At 36.0% G+C, this 24,038-nt stretch overlaps 1 pseudogene; it reads right to left on the reverse strand.

Moving 5' to 3' along the window:
* Positions 1 to 247: 247 nt before the first annotated feature.
* LOC126717740 (loganic acid O-methyltransferase-like) lies at positions 248 to 3,410 on the reverse strand (annotated as a pseudogene).
* Between the last annotated feature and the right edge of the window lie 20,628 nt (positions 3,411 to 24,038).

Raw genomic sequence — 24,038 nt, forward strand, 5'->3', positions numbered from 1 at the left:
AAGTTGTTAGTACTCATACTTAGATGATTATTCCAAGTTGATCCTTCATAAGTCTTAGTTCATTTATTGATTGGAATTAGAATAGAGAGTGTTACTCTTAATTAATCAACTTGTATCTTGTGAAAAGAAAGATTTCCTATTGTTTTAACCCTAATTCTTTGGTGGCCAAGAGCTTTATATCTCAATTAGTTAGAACCTCACGATATTTTTAATAGAGACATTCAAGATTTAAATCTCTTCTCCTCCATTTTAACTATTGAGTCATTAAATAAATAAATAAAACCATCTTATCCAAAGTTTTCAACAGAAATAACTAGTGTTGTGTTGATACATATGCAAACTTGTGATATAATAAGAGGTCTTACATTTGCTTCCAAAGCTGCATCATATGCGTTTCAAAACCATAAAGAGCTGAGTTCCTACATTGTATTTTGACTCCAACAGGTTGAAAGACTCTTGTTGTTTCTTAGAGAATCGATCAAATAGTTCATCAATAATTTTAGTTCCAAAATGTTTGCTTATTATACCCTCCATGCCACCTCTTAGGTGCTTTGTCAATGCCTGGCCACTGAGGCCGTCCACTCTTGCCCCAGGTTGTGTTATCTCCATTCTTTCAATGTTAAAACACCCATTTGTTTCCACCAGCTGTGTCATCTCCTTGGGTGAGGCAACATACACAGGCAAGTTAAAGGTGTTCACTTGAGCTTCACTAATTAATCCCTGCAAAGATAAAAGTAGGTATTTTGGTTTGGAAATACTAAAATTATTACCAATTTTACTACAAAAGGCTTACAACTTGACAAAGTAGTGAATGCGATTGGTGCTATTCCATAAACATAATAAATAAATGTTTGAATTATTGTGATTTGTACTCACATTAGTTTGCAAGGCATATGTAATAAAATTTATAGTATCACTAATATAATTCTTTTGGTTTTTACATATATGGAACAAAAATTGTTCTTGGAACAAAGCATAACTAGAAGAAGTGAGAACATCCAACCCCTACAAAAGAGAACCTTATGAAGTGGTTTTCTTTTTATGTTGTTTTCCAAGCAAATTGCTTGTACATTCTATAGACGAGTTCTAGTACTCCATGCTGCTAGCAAATTTCTATTATCAGACGAGTATATAAAGTTTTTTATTCTTTGAGTTTTGCAGAGAGAGACATATATAAAGTTTTAGTTCTACATAATTTTGTATTTTATGGTCCAAATTCTAAATTCATATTTTGACATTTAGTGTAAGTCCACTAAATTACTTGCAGTGACCTATTTGACTTGAAAACTTTCTAGTGCAAAAAAAAATAGAGGCTAATAATTGATTGCTGGCTTACCTCCTTTGCCATATCAATGAGGCAAGAGTCCAAGGAAATCAAATATCATTCCTGTTGGTGCACTAGAACGATGAATCCCATTGGGAATTCCTGGCATGATAAGCACCATTAGTCCACCTACCACAAGCTCTTTAGCCCTACAATCTAAAAAGGTTGTTATGTCCTTAGCAAATTGATCTGTATAAGCTTGAGCTACTTCATCTGGGGCACTAGCATAGTGAACCCTCCCCTTGTTCCACGCAGCAGAGTTCTTATTTAGCAACTCCTCTGGCAACTTAGAGAGCCACTGGAGTGCATAAGATGAATGCACAAAATGGAGAGAGGATTCAGGGAATAGCCGATCATGGAAAGACCCTGGCACTCCGGTTGCAAAGTATGACCTTCTTGGTTGGAGAGAGGCAAAGAGGGTATTGAAATCATTGGATTCATGATCATTGAAGAACACTTGAAATTCAGGCATATGCGAAGCAAGGCCTTGGGATTGGTACTTCTGTTGGACAACATCTATTATATTTTGCATAGTAAGGAAGGTATTTGGCCCAACTGAACATCCCAAATCTGCTAAACGGAATGTGCTCTCTGAAGTAGAAGAATTTTTTTTTACATCAAGCTTCTCTGCAATTACATCATCAATCTTTGCCTTCACAACATTTGTAGCTGCCCTCTGCATAGTAGGTATGTCAATCATAGTAGTTTTCAACTATTTTCAATGTCAATTATTATTATATATCTATACTATCTATAATAGGATTCCTTTATCTGGATTGTACTTTTATGTAGTTCAAAAATACTCTTAGACCCTATGTTTAACAAAGACAAAACTTAGGGACAACTTGGTAAAAATATATCTCAAACTCCACTTAAAATGCTTACAAAATAGGACACTTTCCTACTAATTTAAGCCTTCAAAACAAATTTATCCAAATATTAAAAATAAAAAATAAAAAATCAGCTCACTTTGTATATTTCCTTCAAGACCATGTTCCAACTTTTTTAAAAAATAAATAAATACCAAATAGACACAAAGTTAAGCATGTCATTATTAACATATGCACAAGTATACAAGAATCAATAGTATGGTTAAATATATTGATAATATTTTTTGGGCCTTGATAAGTTTTTATTTATCTATATTATTAGATAGATAAACAATGTATTCTATTGCCAATAAAGGCCTTAATTTTTCCCCAGGTGAGGTGTCTTTATATATATATATATATATATATTACATCTTGTATAATTCTAAGTAATATTATTCCGTCCAATACTTTGTTATTAGATTCATATTTTGAAAATCTCACTATTGGATTATATGTTTTATATGTTCTTAACATATATATTAATTTTTATCTTAATCGGGTGTTATTTATTATTTGATTCATAAACTCCTCTTTTACGTATTATTTTAAATTACAAAAACTTGAATTTAAACAATTAATTGATAAAATAGATATTTGATCATCTTAAAATTTTGCAAATATAGAGAATATATGAAGATAATGTAATCCAATTACAAATTTGTTAAAATTTGCATCAAATTAAAAAATATTATGTGGCGTAATGTTGCATCCAACCAAAAACTCTCTCTCTCTCTCTCTCTATATATATATATATATATATATATTTTTTTTTTTTTCTACATTGCAGGAAAAATAAATTAAATATATTCTATTTGTTTAAAGGGTTTCTTCCATTTGGGGGCAACATGTTGCAGCCCAGAGATTTATTAGCATGCACATTATTTGGCAGGTAAAAATTCATTACCAGATGATATACACAACAGCCAAATAAGATAAGAAGAGAGGAAGAAATAGGACAAAATAGATAATAAAATTGTAAGAAACCTGGAAGTAGGAGTTTTTGGTATAACTATTAGTGCCATCTCCGCTGTTCATTGGATAAGATTCAGGCACTGTATCTGTATTGTTGCTCATCTTCAACTCTCTCTCTCCTTTCCCTGTGTTTGTGTTCTCAGCGAGTTGTGACAGCTTACTACTTTATATTCTTGACATTGTACACCGACAACAAATAGCTAGTTCCAAAGCCATACATTTCCGTTAATGGCGGGCTGAGTTAGGCAGCCAAAATTGAATAACCATTCCCTAAAAATACTGCTAATATTAATAACGCACCTGACTTTTGTGTGCTTTAAAGTCTAATAAAAATAAAGTAAATTACATATTTGGTCTCTTAACTTTAAGTTTGTGGCCCGTGGGTCTTAATTTGGTTTTAACGTTTTAAATGTGCCAATTTAATCTTAACATTTTTTTTTTTAATGTAGTTAAATTTTGGATGAAAAATATTGACATGAATAACAATGATATTGAAATATATATATATATATATATATAATACTATATATAATAGCAGAAGTCTTTTCTTGCAATTAAGGAGGTATTGCCATGTAGGAAAAAATGTCCCTTAAAATGCTGCCATGTATATAGCTTTTAAGTCAAACCAGCGGCACGTTGCACCGTTTGGCCATTTAAAACTCTACCACGCTTGCAATTAAAAAAGGATAAATTATATTGTTTTGTTAGGTTAACACACCATTTGATAGCATCTCAATATAAAAGGAAAAATAATCGGTTAAAATGCAGTTTAAAGGCTTGCAATACTCCCAAAAAAAAATTAAAAACGTAGGATACAGAGAGGAAACTATGTTCATAAGCCGTCAATCGTCAGACTAGAGCACCGCAACTGCAAGCACATGCATAGAGAAAGAAAAATCTATGGGCATCAACACCGTTAGGCTATCTATTTGCCACCATTAGATCGTCGAACAGGCTCCAATACATTTTTCTCCATTTTTTTAGATTTGGATATGAAATATTACTTTATATTGAGTTTTTTTTGTTGGATAGGTTTAGATTTGATTTTAGTTTTGATTCCTTTTTGTTTCGGGTTTTTGGGTTCTCCATGAAAATGTTTGTTTTCTCAAATTTTCAATATTTTCTTTTGTTTTTTGTTTTTTTGTTTCCCTATTTTGGATTACAGAAATCACTAAAAATATTGATCTTAATTTTGTACTTCAGTTTCTAATCTTAACAAAATAAAAAACTAGAAAGGTTGTGACTTTAAAACATCAAGTGTTTCAATTTCATTCTCTGAATTTTATTTCCTTTTTTTTTTTTTTTCTTTTCTTCCTTCTTTCTTTTATTTTCAATCCTTATATGATGGTTGCTGTTGAAAGGTAGAGACAGAGTTATGTTCTATTTTTTATTTTTGAAATTTAGGCATTAATTATGATTTACATGTGGGTATTATGGTTCAGTCGGTTATGATTTAGGTTTTTTGGTTAGGAATAGTTTTGTTTCGGGTATTTTAGGTGGGAATCGAATTTGCATATTTGGGTTGTTTTGATTTTGGATTTCCCCTTCTAATTCAGAGAAAGATGAAGTTTTGCTCTCCACACATCATGCACAATTAGTTATGAATGTATTTTAGCATCATTTATTATTATGTTTGAGTTTTGTTAATTTGCAAAATCTATTTATTATTAAAAAATTCTGCCTTTCTTATGTTATTTTTAGTCTATTCTATTTAGTTATTAAGTTAATTTACCAAGAATTTTATTTCATATAATTTAATATTTTATACCTAATTTGTAAACCTAATTTATCATATTTTCCTTTTGTTTTGAAGATATTGGGAGTGTCACCCTTGATTTTAATAGTCAAATCTGAAAGCTTAATTCTGACCCTATAATTCTATTGAAATTACAGATTTGTTGAGATCTTTGTCAATTACAAGACTTGGGTAATTTCCAAGAAGATTGTTGGACCAAACTGATAGGTTAGGATGGTCTGATTTCCCTTCTACTAATCTCATACTTCGTATTAGATTTTGTCCATTTAGTGTATTTGTGTTTGAATTGGCTCTGATTTGCATGTTTTAGCAAGCTTTTTTCTTTACAGATTGATTTTATTAATCAAATCTGAAGTTTAGAGTGAAGATTTTGTTAAACTCTGTGTTATTGCATATTAAGGAATTATTTACTTGAGTTTTTGATCTTGATATTCATATTCAAGCTAATGAGGACAATGTAATTGTTACTATCATGTAAGCTTCTTGAGCATCAATAACTATATTATATAATCCCTGTTTTGAATTCTATAAAAATACTATATAGAAATAATATTTTTATTTTTATTTTTAATGTTCTTTGTATTAACTTTGACTAAGAAGATTAATGAAAAGGTTAGGCAATGGAGTTATTCTTAGAAAGAGGATGTAAATCAACAGTTTATCTGTATATTTAGTTATCTAATTCCATGAAATTTCAAGTTAAATGAGTCACAAGTGAAAGGAAAAGATTTGAAAATATATTATAAATTTAAGAATCAAAGAAGACAAGAAATAGAGAAAATATACTTCTGCTTGGAAGAATTTCATCTTCACAGTTAAAATTAGAGTAGCATATCTTTCAATATGACATTTTTTTTTTCCTGAATTTGGGGATGAGATATAACTTTTCTTTGGTTATTTTAGTTGTATTAGTTTTGATTTACATGTTTGAGTTATATTTGTTTTTGTTTTGGGTTTTTGGTTCTCTCTCAAAATGTTTGTCTTTCTACAATAAACCTTCTCAATTTTATACATCTGCTTTTGTTATATTTTTATAGATTATAGAAATTACAAAAATAGATTGATTTTAGTCTTGGTTTTACATTGTAAAGAAAGAGAGTCTAAATGAAATTTCTCTCAAATTTAACAAATAGATTGTTTCACTCCAATATATATCGTTTGCTTTAATGGGAGAACAACTCTCGCACTCTAATTTTGTTTGGTTTGGGAATTAAATAAGAAAGTTGATTGAAATCACTAACAGATACAAATTGGAGTGAGAAAGTTGATTGAAATCACTAATAGATATATATCATTAACTTTTACTCACCTTTTCCCAGTAGCCAAATAGATTGTTAGAGTTCTTTTTATTTTTTATTTTTTAAATTTTAGGCTATGCTTTGTAATAAATTTGGCTTATTTGTGTTTGTGTGGTCTTACAATTCAGTCTAGCTTAGTGACAACATTGTGTTGGGTTTTGAGAGATTTTAGTTTGTAATAGTGAGGATTTTGTAATTGCTAATTTCAATTTCAAGCTATTATTGTGTATTTGATTTGTGGTCTCTAGCATTTTAGTTTTTCAGTGTTTGTGGCTAAGCTTATGATTCATAAAACATTTCATGCACTAGAACTGTTGATTTTTGAGTTTTTAAATATGGTTTATGGTCTCCATTATTTTCCCCCACCGGTGTTTGTGAGTTTTGGTGTTTTGATTTTTAAGGTACTAATTCTAAATAAGTTGGTTTCCTGTCAAAATGATTGGATATGAAGTTTTATGTTTTTCCCCATAAATTAGTTCATTAATATAATGCTTAATTTCATTTTTATTTTCCAAGTATATATATGCTCAATTTTGTGAATTCAGTATGCTACTATAATATGAGTGGCCTTCATTATAACCACCATGTTCCATTTTATTGACCACCTATATTCTAGATGAAGTAGAAATATTAAATTGTTAAACTTGAGTTCGGTTTACTCAGCTTTCAAATGTTTTTATTTTTTACAGTTCATTTATTTAAACTTGCCATGTTTTATGGATTTTAGATAATTATACTTGATTAGCCAGCATATGGTAAATGAAACCCAAAACTTCTATTTTTTTTTTCCTGTGGTGTCATGGTGTATAGGAACTTAGTTTCTAGAGCCTCATTTACATTGATGTCTATCAGGTATTTTTTGAATTCAAAGGCAAAGGAAATGAAGACCTACAATTCATTGCAGAATAGGTATGTTCCTAAATTCTTGGTAGAAAATTTCCGTCATAATGTATTATAATGAAACTCAAGTTCTTTTAGCTAAAATAGTATCAACAGGTTGGTATTATTGGCATGCATGATTTATGTTAGAAAAGCATTATATTTAACAGATGATGAGAAAAGTCACTGTGTTTCATGGATGTTAAGACATTGTTTCTGTGGCATAAAAACTGAAGAAGATTTTTAAGGCAGAGAGAGAGAGGGATCACCACCATTGTCATACCAGCACAGGCATTCAGGCCGACATGCACCAAAATAACCCTGGCACTGCTATCTTAATATATATAAAATTTGTCGTTAAGTATGCTAGGTACAAGTTTACTTGATGTTTCCCTGTGTTGTTATTTTTTTCATCATGAGAGGTTGATTTGATTCATCTTTAATATTTCTATCTTAGTTGCATTAGAGTATTGAGTTTACTATCAATTTTTATGCCGTAATTTTTTAGGCTATAGAACTCTTTATACCTTCAATTTTCTTTGGTGCTTTTGTTTTAATCTTAATTAGTAGTTATTGCATATTCAATTTTAGTTTAATTCATTTTCTTAGTAACACTATTTAATCTATATATTCCAATTCAAACTTGCTAAACCTTATAGTTTTAATTGGTTATGATTGAACACTGATACTATCTCGGTTCAAAATTTCAAATTAGTTATCTTTTTAAGAATGTTATTGGAATTCTTATATCTCTATAATATTATTGGAATTATATTCATTTAAGTATTTAAAATCATTTAAACTGAAGAAAACATTAAACAATTTATGACTTAACATAGGAACTATTTTGTCTTTTCTTATAAATCAAACTTAGGCTCACATAATGGTTTTTATGTTATGAAATTGTATAGTAAATTTTCCTCCTGCTATCATAAACTTTTATCAAGCTTGAACTTGAATCCAATTAAGATGAAAATGGTAAACCCCATTTGTAATCATAAAACTTTAGTTCTTCACATAAGTGAGTTTATGTTGTCCACATTTGTTTTCAGGTCAACTCAAACCATCTTTTGTTCATTAATTAATTATTTTTCTTATGTATGATGAAAGACAAATAATTATTCTTAATTTACTTTTTTGCAATTGTAAGTTACATCTTGATGAAATTAAAAACAACCACTCAAGGAGCTACATGGAGGTGTATATACAACTCTGCCATATTGAAGGTACTGGCAGTGGCAAGCATGGGATCCCTCATGAGTTTAGGTTACTGGAGTGACATGTATTCATCTTAGTATCAGCTTTTTGATAATTATGACTTTGTGTGTTTTAAATCCCAAGTCCAAGCATCTCACCCTCCCCTCAATTTCTCTTTATCTAAGTAATGGTGGGCATATAAATTCGTATCAATGAGTAGTATTTTAATTAATGATTTATGAATTTTTCTTCGCCTTTCAATGTTGCACCACAAAACTTTATTTTGGACTAAAACTTCAAACTACAAGTTTGTTGTCTGTCCCTTTTCTCTTCCTTTTTCTTCCATATTTTTATTTACTTTTATCCACTTTTTCTTCTTACATGATGTTAAGTTTGTTTGGAACTGAAATTCCCAAATTGACAGTTGTTTATGGCAAAGTCAATAAGAACTAATGATGCTGAAAATCGTTAGTAAGCCGCACAACCTCACATGCTCTAGACAAAACCTTCACAACAAAGAAGAAGAAGAAAAAACCCTACAGAGGGCATCGGTGTGGTACCGGCCAAAGACCCTCCAAAGGTTAAATTAGAGAACTTTCACAACTCTAAAGTGCCAGAGTTGGAGTAAATTATGCGTACCTTGTTTTTTGAGGGCCTGGGGTTTTTATAGTAGTGTAGAACCAACTCCTAATTCTTGTGCAAGAAGATGTTTCCTTATGGGGAATATCTTAATAAATGTACATACTTTGCGGGATTCTTACCATATAGGGATTCCATTGACCCGGCTTAATCGTAGGGTGCAAGATATTTCCATTTAAGATTCCTTGGAGTTTACTTAAGCCATGTGGTGCCATGTGGCCTTGATATCCGTCGGCCTTGAGCCCGTGTGCCTAGAATCCGTCCATCATGGAGGACCATCCGTCTACTATGGGGGACCATTCATCATTTGGTCTCTCCATTCAGTACCTCAACTCGTCGTCTTGATTTTGATCACTCATTAACCTTGTACTGTCACCTATAGCAGGTTTATTTGAATGGATCCGTCAACCTTAATTTTTATCCTCTTCAATTGCCCCCTCACTCCATGGGTCTGTCGCCTTGTCTTACGGACGGCTCCGTGGAGTGATGGTTTGGCTCATCAATTGGGGAACACGCTTTGGTTGACAGGCTATCCTAGAGCCATTAATGTAGTAGGGATACGTGGCATGTTTTTAGTGGTTACTCACTCGAACTGAAGCATCTTTTCATCTCCCGTGCCATTGTCTCTATATATATGCTACTTCTTCGTTTCATTTTTTACTTTTGGCAACGAATTTCTAATCAGAGTGCTACCATCCACTCTATCTCGCCGTCATACGCTTATGATATTTCTGAATAAACTCCTTTTATTATGTGATAATATGCATAGATATTGTTCTAAAAAAAAAACTACCATTCGGGTTTAAAAGTACTGTAAATAGTAAAAATTAACTAAAATGAAATAAATTGGAAACGAGGAGTGTTGTTTTTTGTGCCACTGTCTACTGATAGTACTTCTTCAGGTGCTCCGTGTTCCATGGGTGATGTAACTTTTGCCCGTCTAGTGTCTCCAGGTGGTAGGTTCCCTTCCTATGCCATGATACAATTTTGTACGGTCCTTCCTAGTTTGGTCCTAGCTTCCCCTGGGAGGTGTCTTTTATGGCACCCATCACTTTTCTTAAGACAAGATCTCCAACTTGGAAGTCCCTGCATCTGACTTTGGAGTTGTAGCATTTGGCCATGAGGTCTTGGTATCGTGCTAACCTTTGTTCAACTGTTGCTCTGACCTCATCCACCAAATCAAGCTGCAGGCATATAGCTTCATCATTTCTACTCTCGTCGTGGTTTCCCACTTTATAGCTTGTGAGCCCCACTTTGATTGGGATAACTGCCTCGCTTCCATATGCTAGTTGAAACGGTGTCTCTCTTGTAGGCGTCCTTGCCGTAGTCCTGTATGCCCATAAAACACTTGGTAATTCTTCCGGCCATATACCCTTTGCCCCCTCGAGCCGAGTCTTGATGATTTTGAGCAATGATCGATTCGTGACCTTAACTTGTCCATTGGCTTGAGGGTGGGCTGGCAATGAGTAGTGATTCTTGATCCTTAGCTGTTAGCAAAAGTCTCTGAATGCTTCGTTGTCAAAATGCTTCCCATTGTCTGAGACCAGCACTCTGGGTATACTGTACCTGCAAATGATGTTCCTCCACATAAAGCTTCGCACATTTTTCTTTGTGATGGTAGCTAGGGCTTTGGCTTCTACCCACTTGGTGAAGTAGTCTATACCGACCACCAGGAATTTTAGTTGTCGAATTGCTATTGGGAATGGACCCATGATGTCTAATCCCCATTAAGCGAAAGGCCATGAGGCTGTCATAGGGGTAAGTTCATCTGTTGGCTATTAGATGAGGTTGCCAAACCTCTGACACTTGTCGCAAGTTTTAACGTATGCAATGACACCCTTCTACATGGTTGGCCAATAGTATCCTACCTGAATTAATTTGTGCACTAAGGACCGTGATCTAGAATGATTTCCGTAGACTCCTTCGTGGACTTCTCGCATGACATAGTTTGCCTCCTCAAGGATAAGACACCTCAGGTATGGATGTGAGAAGCCCCTTTTGTATAAGACGTCTTTAATCAGCACGAACCGTGTTGCTTGAACCTTCAACCTCCTTGCAACCTCTTTGCCATCAAGTAGTACAATGTTCTTTAAGTAGGAGGTTATTAGCATCGTTCAATCATTCTTGGAACCTATCTCTTGTACATTGATACTTTCTATCAATGGTCAAGTTTGAACGAAGGATAGTACCTAACTAGGGATGATCATATGCTCTGCTGAAGTAGCCCTGGCAAGACGATCGGTGTGCTCGTTCTCCTCCCTTGGGATTTGAACAAATTTTGCTTGGAGATCGTTCACCTGATCCTTTACCTGCTCTAGGTACTTCTTCATCCATTCACCCTTGCATTCATAATCGCTGTTAACCTGACTGGTGTCTACTTGAGAATTGCAATACACGACCACACTCGTGGCTCTTGTTGCTTTGGCGAGATCCAGCCCTACTATCAAAGCTTCGTACTCCACCTCGTTATTGGTTGTGAGGAAATCGAGTTGGACCATGCATTCGACCTTGTCCCCTTCTAGACTATAGAGTACCACACTAGCTCCGCCTGACTGTCTGTTGGATGATCCATCTGTGTGGATACTTTACCTTGGAATCTCTTCTACCCCCTGTCCTTCCATGTTGGTGAATTCTGCGATGAAGTCAGCAATAGCTTGTCCCTTAATGTGCGTGGGCAATACTGCATGTCAAATTCACTTAACTTGACTGCCCACATTGCCATCCGTTCGGTGGCTTCAAGGCTGCTCATCATTCTCTATAGAGGTTTTTCTATTAGAATAATCACCGTGTGCGCCTGAAAGTAAGGTTTGAGCTTGCAGGCCACGATTACCAGAACGAAAGCTAGCTTTTCCATTGGAGGGTACCTTTCTTCTGCTCCTCGAATGCTCGGCTCATGAAGTTTTTGTACTCCATCCTCTTCTCTGATTAAGGCCGCATTGACAGCGGCTAGGGAGATGGCTAGGTAGAGAAACAATTCTTCGCCTGGTTTGGATGGGGTCAGCAACGGCGGGAAGGAAAGATATGCCTTCAGGTCATCGAAAGCTTGCTGACATTCTGCCGTCCACTCGAAGGACTTCTTTAATGTGCGAAAGAAAGGTAGGCACTTATTTGTTGCTCTTGAGACGAACCTGTTTAGTGCAGCTATCTTACCATTTAGAATCTGTACCTCCTTGACTTTTTTGGCGAAGTCAACTCCATGATGGCCTTTATTTCATCTAGGTTGACCTCAATACCTCTCTGGGACACCATGAGCCCTAGGAATTTTCCTGCCGTCACCCTGAATGCACATTTGTTCAGATTCAACTTTATGTTATAAGAACGAAGGGTATCAAATGTTTCCTTGAGGTCGTCCAGATGGTCATCCTCCCGAATTCTTTTCACTAACATGTTGTCTACTTAGACTTGAACATTCCTCCCAATCTAACGTGCAAACATCTTGTTCATCAGTCTTTGATACGTGGCACCCACGTTCTTGGGTCTAAACGATATTACTTTGTAGCAGAAAAGACCCTAGCTGGTAATGAACGAAATTTTTTCTTGATCAGCCTCGTCTAGCTTGATCTGGTTGTAACTAGAAAATACATCCATGAAGCTCAACAACTAGTGTCTTGCTATCGAATCCACCAAGATGTCAATTCGCGGAAGTGAATAGCTATCCTTGGGGCATGCCTTGTTTAAGTGTGTGAAGTCCACGCACATTCTCCACTTCCCGCTGTCCTTTTTGACCATCACTACATTGGCTAACTAGTTAGGGTAGTATACTTCTTGTATGAACTCTGCTTCTTGTAACTTACGAACCTCTTTCGATGGCCTTGTTGCGCTCCTGCACGAATACACGTTTCTTTTGATGGACAGGGGGAAAAAAGGGTGATACATTCAACTTGTGAATGATGACCGAAGGATCAATTCTAGGCAAATCTTCATGGCTCTAGGTGAAGACATCCTAGTTCTCCCTCAGAAATGTTGTGAGTGCCTGGCGTACTGGTGGGCTAGCGAGAGTGCTGATCTTGGTCGTCCACTCAGGCCTAGAATTATCAAGAAGTACCTCTTCCAGCCTTTCCATTGGTTCTGCCACCGTCCGCTGTTCTTCTATACACATAGTTTGTAAACGATCATCCATCTCCAACATGGCAATATAGCACTCGTGTGCCACTACTTGATCTCCTCGTACCTCTCCTACTCTGTACTCGGTGGGTACTTGATCGTCAGGTGGTAAGTTGAAGTTACGAACTACCACGAGTTAAGGGTAAGATGGCCTAGGATGGCATTGTAAGTGGACGAGCAGTCAACAACCAAGAATGAGACATCTTTGGTAATCTGTTAAGGGTAATCACCGACTGTCACAGGTAAAGTAACCGCACCGAGGGGGTACACTCTTGTTCCTTCGAATCCAACAAGCGGTGCATTGGTTAGGACCAACCGTTCCCTTTCAATCCTCATTTGTTGGAATCCCGGGTAGTAAAGGATATCAATAGAGCTCCCATTATCTACAAGGACCCGGTGGGTGTTGTAGTCCCTCACCCGTATGCTAACTACAAGCGTTTCGTTGTGTAAGGGGTGAAGACGTCGAACATCTTCCTCTGTGAACCTAATTACAGGGTTGTCAATTCGTGCCATCTTTCGGACGAAGCTCATCAGCTGGAAGTTTTGCACCATCCATAGTTAGGTTTTACGTGCCTTCTTGGACGAACTAGAAGCTGTGGTTCCCCCTACGATCATCCTTATGTCTCCTAGGGGGGCCTAGGATGCTCGTTTTCATTCCGGGTAGCCTGCTCCTATGGTGTGTTCAACCTTTCCTTACTAATGAACCTTTGTAGTTTTCCTTATCTAATAAGAGCTTTTATTTGCTGCTTTAAGTCGTAGTAGTCGGATGTATCATGATTGTGATTACGGTGGAAATGACAGTACTTGTCCTTGGGCCTCTTACTAGGATCTCCCTTCAGCTTACCAGGAAATGTTAAGGCTCCTTTATCCTTGATCTGCATCAAGACTTGGTCGATCGGGGCAGTTAGCGGGGTGAAACTTGTGAACCTCCCAGTGGGGGGTTTGGAGTGCCTATCCTCTCGTTAGTCTCTAGTCCTAGCTATCTTCTGTCCCTTATCTTGCCGTGCATCCTCTAATCTCTCCCTCTTCTTAGGCTTCTCTTTTCAGGCCAACAGTGCGTCTTCCGCGTTCATGTACTTGGTAGCCCGGTAAAGTACATTCGACATGGTTTTTGGGTGGTTTTTGTATAGGAAAACATAAACTTACTCTTTTGTAATCCATTGGTAAATGCAAACACTAGTATCTTGTCATTAGCCTCATCAATTGAGAGGGCCTCCTTGTTAAAACAGGTTATATAGGACCTTAGTGTTTCTTCCTCTCACTGCTTGATGCTTATTAGACACGTAATAGACTTCTTATACTTGTGCCCCCTATAAAATGCGAAGCAAACTGCGCGCTTAGTTCCTTGAAGGTACTGATAGAGTTGAACGAAAGCCTGTTAAACCGTACCTTTGCAGGACCCTTTAGCGTAGTTGGGAAAGCTCAATACATGATCTCGTTTGCCACACCTTGCAAGTGCATGAGGGTTTTAAACGACTCTAGATGATCCAAAGGATCCTTTGACCCGTCGTAGGCTTCTACATGTGGCATGAGAAACTTCGGTGGAAGGGGGAATGAAGTGACAAGTGTAGTAAAAGACGAGTCCGTCTGATGAACTAGCTCGTCGAGGTCGCGTGACACCTGTCCTATGAGGGCATTCATCATGAAATCCATCCTCTCCTTCATCATCTATATCTCCGCGACCATGTGTGGTGGAGCAGTATCTGCGGCGGATGGACGACTTGTATCTTGTCGCTCTTGTCTACTTGGAGCATTGTTGTCTTCTAGCCCCTCTTGGTTCCTTCTCTTGGCGTTACTACCTTCCTAGTCCTCCTCCTAGGTGTTAAGCACTGCGTTCTTTTGGCGCAGTTGCTCCTTGAGGTTATGATTTTGCTTGGTGAGTCATTTTGAACTTGTCTCCCTAGGGCGGTGGTCCGTGGCTCGTCCCCTTGATGGTTATTGGTGGTTGCCATCGAGCAAGTAAGTACCATGCAACTTTTTTTCCGAGAAGGGGTGGTATGGCTTACTTCCAATTAACCTATTCCTATAGACGGCGCCAACTGATGATGCCGAAAATCGTCAGTAAGTCACACAGCCTCACGCGTTCTAGACAAAACCTGCACAACAAATAAGAAAAAGAAAAAATCCTATAGAGGGCACCGATGTGGTACTGGCCAAAGACCTTTCGAAGGTTAAGTTAGAGAACTTTCATAACTCTAGAGTACCAGAGCTAGAGTAAATTATTAGTACCTTTTTTTTTTAGGGCCTAGGGTTTTTATAGTAGTGTAGAACAAACTCCTATTTCTTGGTTTCCTTATGGAGAAGATCCTAATAAATGTACGTACTTAGCGGGATTCTTACCATATAGGGATTCCATTGACCCAGGTTAATCGTAGGGTGCAAAATATTTCCATTTAAGATTCTTTGGAGTTTACTTAAGCCATGTGGCCTTGATATCCATCAGCCTCAGGCTCGTATACCTAGAATCCGTCCATCATGGAGGATCATCCGTCCACTATGGGGACCATCCATCATGTGGTCTCTTCGTTCAATACCTCAATCCGTCATCTTGATTTTGATCACTCATTAACCTAGTATCATCACCTATAGTAGGTTTATTTGAACGGATCCGTCAACCTTAATTTTTATCCTTTTCAAGAACATGCAAGGTAACTTAATGCCTATAATATATTCTAATTTTTGTACTCTAGAACTGTTTCTAGGATTGCGCCTTAGCAAAATTTGGGAGCGTTAAGAAGCCCATGACATTTTCACTTCAAAGCATATGTATCCAATTACAAAACAATATGAGTAATTTTTTTTTTTTTTTGATGGGATTTATTTGAATGGTACTTGTGGGGGCCAGTTAATTAGGAAGTATTGTTAAAGCAATATTAACTGGGCCTATGGCCCTATCCGAGGACATTAGACTATCCAAGGAAGTCCATATAAGATTATAAGGAGAACATAATGAAGAGGGGAGTAGAGACAATATGAGATAGGTCCAATATGCGTCCGAGGACAAAAGCCTTCTCAGCAACATGTGTCCGAGGTAGATCTGAGTGCCATATCATTATAGACTTACTTTGGAGCTACACCACAACTAAGGGTGGGACATTGGACCAGGGGAAAGAAAAGAAAGGTAAACAAATATCTTCAAAAGCTGCTACCTCCGCATTAAATGCCTCTCAACCAACTCTTTGGCCGTATTAATGTGGAAGTGATGCTTGAACAGTGATCAAGCAGCCTTACAGCTACTGGTTGATGGTTCTGGGAGGTGCTGGATGGGACAAGAAGGAGTCCCCCGAATCTAACCTACACGTGTGTGGTAAGGATGGCATCAAGATTGTAGTATATAACATGGAAAGATATACTGAGAAAAAGGGAGAAAAATCAAGGAGAATGACCGGAACTCTTGTGCCATTTTATTATTCAACAAAACCCTATGATACGAACTACTTAATCTATTCCGAGGATAGATTTTCTAATTTTACTTGTGCCAAACCGTCTTGAATCGTTAAATTTAATCGTTTTTCTTCTGGGATAAATCTAGCTCTTCTATCCACGCTCTACAAATTTATTGTTTGGGCCGTTGGGGTTTGAGCTCAATCCGATTTTGGGACCAATCCAATTTCAGTCCTTACAGTACTATTTTTAGCTCCATTGAGCAAGGTTTTTATTTATTTATTTATTTATTTTTTATTGCCTCTTCTTGCATATATGGTAGTTGGGAATGATTTTGTAATGTAGTCTCTGGTCATTTTTCCTTTCATAACAAATGTTTATATGCATATTACCATGTTGATTCACTAAAATCATAGTTTAGATGCGATGAAACTCCTGTTTTTATGGTTTTTTAATAGGTCAACATTGGGTATATTTGCAATTAATGGAATAAGGTAAACATATTGTAAAGATGCAGCGCATGAATTTCACCAATTAGGTTCTCCTCTTGCTATTTAAACAATTCTTAGCTTATTGAATTCTCAAAAAAAATATATATATATATATATATATTCTTAGCTTATTGTACATAATTTAGTAGGCTACTATGTACAAAATGAAAAATACGCTCAACTTTTCTGCTTTATTTTTGGAGCTAGGAGTCAAGAAATTCTCATCAGGTATGTTCTGTGTTGTCAATTTCAAGGCATGGCATATAGGTAGAACCAAGTTAGTTCTTTCAATACTTCACAAGCTGAGCAGCTGCATTGATAAATTATAATATGTTCTGGTTGTTTGCATTTTTTAAAAAAAAGATATGTTTTGGTGGTTTAAAACCCCATGAACAAGCTTTAGTTTTGTTAAGCAGCAGCAGCAGCAGAAGCACAAAGTTTATTTAAATAGATTTTTTATATTACAATATTTTTTGAAACTTGCTTTATTAACCTCACTTAGAATTACAAATTTTTAAAAAAAAATGATATGAACAAATCATATACATTTAGATAAAAAAAAAAAAAAAATATTTAAAAATTCTAATATGCAGTATCCATTGATCACAATCTACGTTTTTGGCAAAAGAATGCGACATAATAAAGTATAAATATATATAATTAATTAAGAATGCCCATCTAACTTTCAACCACGTCTACATATGAAAAGAGAAACCTTAGAAAAGTTATAGTGTTTCGCACGTCTAAATACTCAAAACCAAATTCAACACCGGTTTGGTATTAAACTATTTGACTTTTGGTTTATTTTAGGATTATAAATGTTATTTTGAGCTATGAATCTAAATTTTTATGTTGTTATGAAGAAATGTATTTGTTTTTCCACTATTGTAAGTTTAATTTTTCCCCTTATTCAAAGTTTATTAATATATGTTACTATGATGAAGTATGATTTGATTTACTTTTGATGATGTTATATAAAAAATAAAAATACTTTTGAGATGCTATAAAAAAGCAACAACAAAATTATAAATAAAATTTCCATGTATTTGCACGGGTTACAAGCTAGTATATATTAATAGTCAAAATTAAGAGAAAAATTAATTAGATTTCAAATTAAAATTTAATTAAAGTCTAATTTTGCAACATGTGTTTTATCTCATCTAAACTTTTTAAGTTTTGTGCCAAATGAGTTAATTTAGTGTAAAAATTGGATTTCAATTAGAGTTTAACTTTTTGTCACGTGTTTCTTCTAATCTTTTTTTTTTTTTTTTAATTTTTGTGCCAAGTGAGTTAATTCAGTATAAAAAACGAGGAGTCCAATATATATAAACCTAAGTAATATATATATATATATATATAACCAAATCTTAGAAAAAAAAATTGATTAGAATCAAAATTAGATTTTGCATTTGTTAGCTTTTCAAACAAATTAAATTATTTAGATTTTTGCTATTATTTTTTTTTTTGGAACTAATGAGTATATTTTTCTATTCTATTTCTATTTAGATATTTTGTATTTAAAGATTTTGAATATAACAAACTGTAATTGAGCTAAACAATCCCATGCACCAATCTTCATTCAATTTAAGAAATATTATTAAACCAATTTATTCTTTTTATTTTGTGTTGTATTTATCAGAATTTCCCAGACAATGATAGTGAATTGATATTATATATGTAGTATCTAATAGTGATTTTCAAAATTCTATACATAATAGCATTGTAATGAGAAACTTAACGTAACCACTATTATTAAAATTTCATCCAAATGTCCTAATCGAACTAATGTCTTATATATTTAATAATCCAAACTAACATCAATAATGCCACTAGTCAAAGGCTTTGTAGCTGAATTGACACATCTCCATGTACAAAATGCTTGGAAGTTTAGAGAGAAAAAGGTTCAAGCTGCGGAGTTAGCAACAATTCTAATTATCTCTTAAAAAAAAACAAAATCAATAACACTACTAGTACAATTCAGCTTTTCTTCCCCAAATTTGACGCCTAGCATAGCTCTATGAGGTCAGAGGTTTGAATTGTAGCATCAGTCTAATTGGTATAGTATGTGGGTCTTACGCCGTGAACATCGTACCAACTAAAGTTTGGATCTTTTTATTTCCATTGCATATTTGGGTTAGAAGCTGAGGCCTGTTTGGTTTGTGTGATGGGTGTGTATTCATTTTTTATTTTCATTTTCTATTTTCATTTTCTCTGCTTAAATCTTATACTCATTTTTTTTGTTTTTAACTAATTTTTTTGTTTGGCATCAATTTTCAGCTTGTCTTCATTAACTCTTTTTTAACAATCCCAACGGATACGAATGCATATGAAGCTCCTCCTGCTAGAAAACCACTTCCCGCCTACAAACTAGCCCAAGTCAGAGTACCCGAAAACAAACACCACACAACCATGGATCCCCCCATCAGATTTCAACAAACTCACCCCCTAAACAAATTTCAGCAAACTCACCCCCTAAACACCTCAAATCCACCATCAGATATGCCTTAAAGCAAACAACCACCAAACCTCAATATTTCAACAAAGCAACCCATAAAGCACAAACAAACCCCAAAGCAAACGCCTCACCATCATTGATCGACCATCACCGCTAACAGTGAGCATCAGCCGTGGGTCACAGTCGCCGATTGACCAAGAGATGAATAGAGATAGAGAGAAACCAAGAGATGAAACGGAAAACTAAAACCCAGATTTCACAAACCGTAATCCACCTGAAAAGCTAAAAGCCAACCCAGATCACCACCGGAAAACTCAGATTTCACATTTTTTGCCCCAAAAAAGAAAGAGATCGAAGAGAGGGAGAGAGAGAGGTATCGGGTTGATCTGAGTGAGTGGTGGTGAGGGTGTTGGTGGTGGCTTTGCAGTGAGGCACGTAGCTTTGGGACACCGATCGCGATCTACCATAGAGAGAGAGAGAGAGAGAATAGCAGAGAGACCGAAGAATAAAGATTGAAGGAGAGAGAGAGATAGTTTTTAATAGATAATTACCCCCTCCGTCCCACTTTGTTTGTCCTGTTTGAAAAGTCAAACTTTTTAAGGGAACATCATTTATTTTCTTGTCTATCTTTTAAAAATGTACAAGTTTCCAAAACTACCCTTAAATAAATTTATCAAAAAATTGAATTAGTAAATTAATAGGGGTATAATAGGAATATTAGTAAATTAATGACTTTTATTTTTAGAAACAGGACAATATTTTGGGACATCTCAAAATAGAATAGAGGACAAACAAAGTGGGACGGAGGGAGTAATTGCTAGTGGGGCCATAAAGTTGGTTTTTTTATACAAAAATGGCATGTATTCATTTTCACCGAAATGAAAACGTCAAAAAGTTTTTTTATTTTTTTATTCAAATTTACTTTTTTTTGGATTTTAAAAATAGAAACGGAGTAAAAATTTGCGAACCAAACTAAAATTTTGTGGTGGGTACCATAGAAAACTGAAAATGAATACAAAAAACACTGCTTTTTTTTCTTCAAACCAAACAGGCCCTTTATGCATTATTGCTCCCCTCTTTTTGTGATTTTAAGTTTTTGTTTTTTTGGCTTCATTACCATTACTACTCTCACTTTGTTTTTATTATCAAGAAGAGGACACCGTTTTATTAAGAATAGGCAGTGAAAGAGATTGGGACTAGCAGAGGTTTCAAATTTGGGGGAGAATAGCCAATCTGTTGGTTTTTTTTTTTTTTTTTTTAATAATTAAATAAGGACATGTGGCTGTTGACGAGGTAGCTCAATTGGCCCAAAAAAAAAAAAATTTATATTAATATCATTGTTAGCAATGTGAACATTTTTCATCCATCATTTAACGGCATAAACTACTTTCATATAATAGTAAAAGGTTAGGATTAAACTTACACATTTGAGATATTAAAGAACAAATTGACAAAGTGTAAAAGTTGTTGATACCCATTTTCGCGACACATTTTCTACAAGCCCGATTCAACCAAACCCGACTTCCTTGTTGGCTCAATTCATGTATTATATTATATTTTATTCTTTTAAGCATGGCCCAAGCCCATGCGACTTATTGGAGAAATTGAGGAAGTGTGATTTGGAGGATATGGGTCGGTTCCTTTCGGACCTTTTGCATGAGCCCAGCCCATGCGTGCTACCAAGTGGGCAAGGGACACTGGTAACACCTCAGGCTCATGGAGAAGGTTTTGTATCCAAAATTTCCACCCCAAAACAGCTTTTATGCTCTGTGTGACTGTGGCCCAAAGTTTCTGTCCGAACCTTTTTTTCCTTTAAAAATGGTTGGCTCTCATTGGCCAACTGCAGCTGCTAGCTCTCATCTAGTTGAGCCTTCCAATGGTCTAAAACAACTGAAAATGAGGAGCCAATCAGGGTTTAGTCAAACATTTCTATTAATGATGATAAAAGTAATCCTTCCTTTTATCCAAACAAAAACAAACCTGAAAATTACTACTTGCTTAACACCTTTGGGTCCAAAGCCTTTTCTATTGATAAAAAACCAGTCACTTAGAGCACCCCGAACTCAATATAAATTCCACAATCAGGTTCAAAAAAGGGGGGGCCACGTTCTACCTAAAGACCTGAAATTTCAGAGCAAAAGCCCATTCAGCCAGTCAACAATCTCACAATTCTGAAGCTTGGGGGTGGAAATATAGGTACAGGGGAACCTTCCTTCTCTTCCTCATGACCTCCCTCAATTTCCTCTTCTGTGTGACTGTGGGTCGAAGTTTCAGACCTGTTAAACCACGTTTTCCTTATAGAGCTGAAACTTGAGAGCAAAAACCCACTTAGCCAAGAGACATTCTCACAATTCTGAATCTTAGGGGTGGAAATATGGGTACAGGGGAACCTTCCCTCTCTTCCTCACGACCTTTCACAATTTCTTCTTCTGTGTGACTGTGGGTCGAAGTTTCAGACCTTTTTTATGTTTTTATGCTTTTTCTGCACTTTCATTATTAGCATTTTGATTTTCTCTTGTCAAAGCACCATTAGCCTTTTGTTCATTATACATTTGGAATTTTGGGCTTGATTCTCCACAAATAAATACTTCTAAAGAACCCAAGGGGAGATTTGGGCCATTCTCGCATTTTCGGCCCTTGTCGCAAAAACGTCCCCGACATTTTGGCGACTCTACTGGGGAGTCAAGCAGCTGAAACAAGAGAAGTCATGTATTCGAAGATGCGAAACCAGCAAAAAGATGATGTTTCTCACACCAACTTGTCATTCTAAGAGAAATCGTATGATACTTTACCGCGCAAGGAGAGCATGGTGAAGTTGAGCTGAAATAAGTTCTATCCTTAGCTCATTGAGTTGCTGGAGATGCTCCAAATCATGTGACGAAATCGCTCCAACCTCTGGAAACCACCCAAGAAGTGAAGAATGGAGGGAGAATCAACTTTCTTATTCAAAAAAAAAAAATTTCTTCCACTCATCTATATTATTATTATTATTTTTTTAGCTATCATTCTTATGGATGAATCATCATATATCTCTTGCTTTACATGATATTTGTGAAAATTTTTGTTGTTGCTTGAAAATACAAAAATGGCGAGCCACAAATCTAACCGCAAAGGGAATGACGGTTCCAACCAATAATCAACAATGCAAGGCTCTAAACATCAATTTCAAAACCAAGAACCCCTCACGCGCTGAGCATATGGGAGCCGCAAGTGATTGACTCATTTCGACGCAACAATAATTGCCACTGTGTGCCACCCTTCGTAGCTGAATATTTTTGACGTCACCGCTAAATGAAGTCTTCACCAAATAGCTAAAGGCCATAGCTAAATGGCCCACTGCAAGGCGCTAGATATTCCATACACCAAACCTTGAGGTAGCGATATACCATACATCAAGTTGTATTGTTGCTGAGTTAGCGCCGAGCATATGGGGGCTGCCACAGGTGATTAACTCATTTTAGCACAACAATAATTGCTGCTGTCTGCGACCTTTCGCAGCTAAACCTTTTTGGCGTCATCGCTAAATGAAGCTTCACCAAATAGTTAAAGGCCGTAGCTAAATGGCCCACCGCAAGGCGCTAGATATTCCATACACCAAGCCTTGAGCTAAACATTTTTGGCATCACCGCTAAATGAAGTCTTCACCAAAGAGCTAAAGGCCATAGCTAAATGGCCCACCGTAAGGCGCTAGACGTTCCATGCACCAAGCTTTGAGGTTGCGGCACACCATGCATCAAATCTTTAAGAAGTGACATTTCATAAGCCAAGTTTTGAAGTCATACGAGCAACATACTATCGTTTAAAGCACGCTTAAGCTAAGACTCTCGAGCACTCTCTTCGCTAATTCTTTTTTTTTTTATACATATCGTTTAAACCATTTTAATCTTTCAAATTTTTTAATCAAAATAAATTTTATAAGTCGTTTATGCTACTTCGCTTGGCCATGACTATCACTTACTAATATAAATCACATTTGCACTTAGGGTGAAACGGAAACCTTCTCGAATCACCCAACGACAAAGAAAATCCGAACTCAATTCCATTTCACCGAAGCCGTAACACGCTTATAAACGCTAAGCTATGATGAGCTCACGTATCCAAAATCTTGGTCGATTCGTGCACACCAAGCCATGGCATGTTCATATATCTCAAGTCGCAACAAGCGCATGCATTCCAAGCCATGCCAACGCCTTAATCATTATTGAGTTCAAGATTATGCTTGAAGAGGGAAGCACCAATGTTGTCATCCTCAAGAAAATTATTATTGTCACTCAACTCTTGCAAATGAAATCCGCAACTAAGCCAACTAATAAGAAGGGTTTGTGCGCGTGCCTTTGAAGAATTCTTTGCTAGACCTCGCTTTAGATATTGAAGTCAAAAAGCTCAAAAATCACATGCTAGTTGCTGGAAATCCACTCAATAAAAGCAATGGCAATGGTCATAGCCAAACTCATCAAGAAACATATCATTTGTCACTTTGTCGTCTTGTTCATAAGCGACAATAATACATCTCACTTATACCAATTTTCGAAGGCAAGCCCTATGAAATACTAGGAAGCCGACAAACTATCATGTTATCCAAGCATGGTGAGACCCCTACATGCGAAGATGCAATGCCTTCAATAAGGTAGGGAAAGCCACACTTTCTTCTAATGAGAAACCTTGCG

This window comes from Quercus robur, chromosome 3, assembly GCF_932294415.1.
Source record: "Quercus robur chromosome 3, dhQueRobu3.1, whole genome shotgun sequence".
NCBI classification, from domain to species: Eukaryota; Viridiplantae; Streptophyta; class Magnoliopsida; order Fagales; family Fagaceae; genus Quercus; species Quercus robur.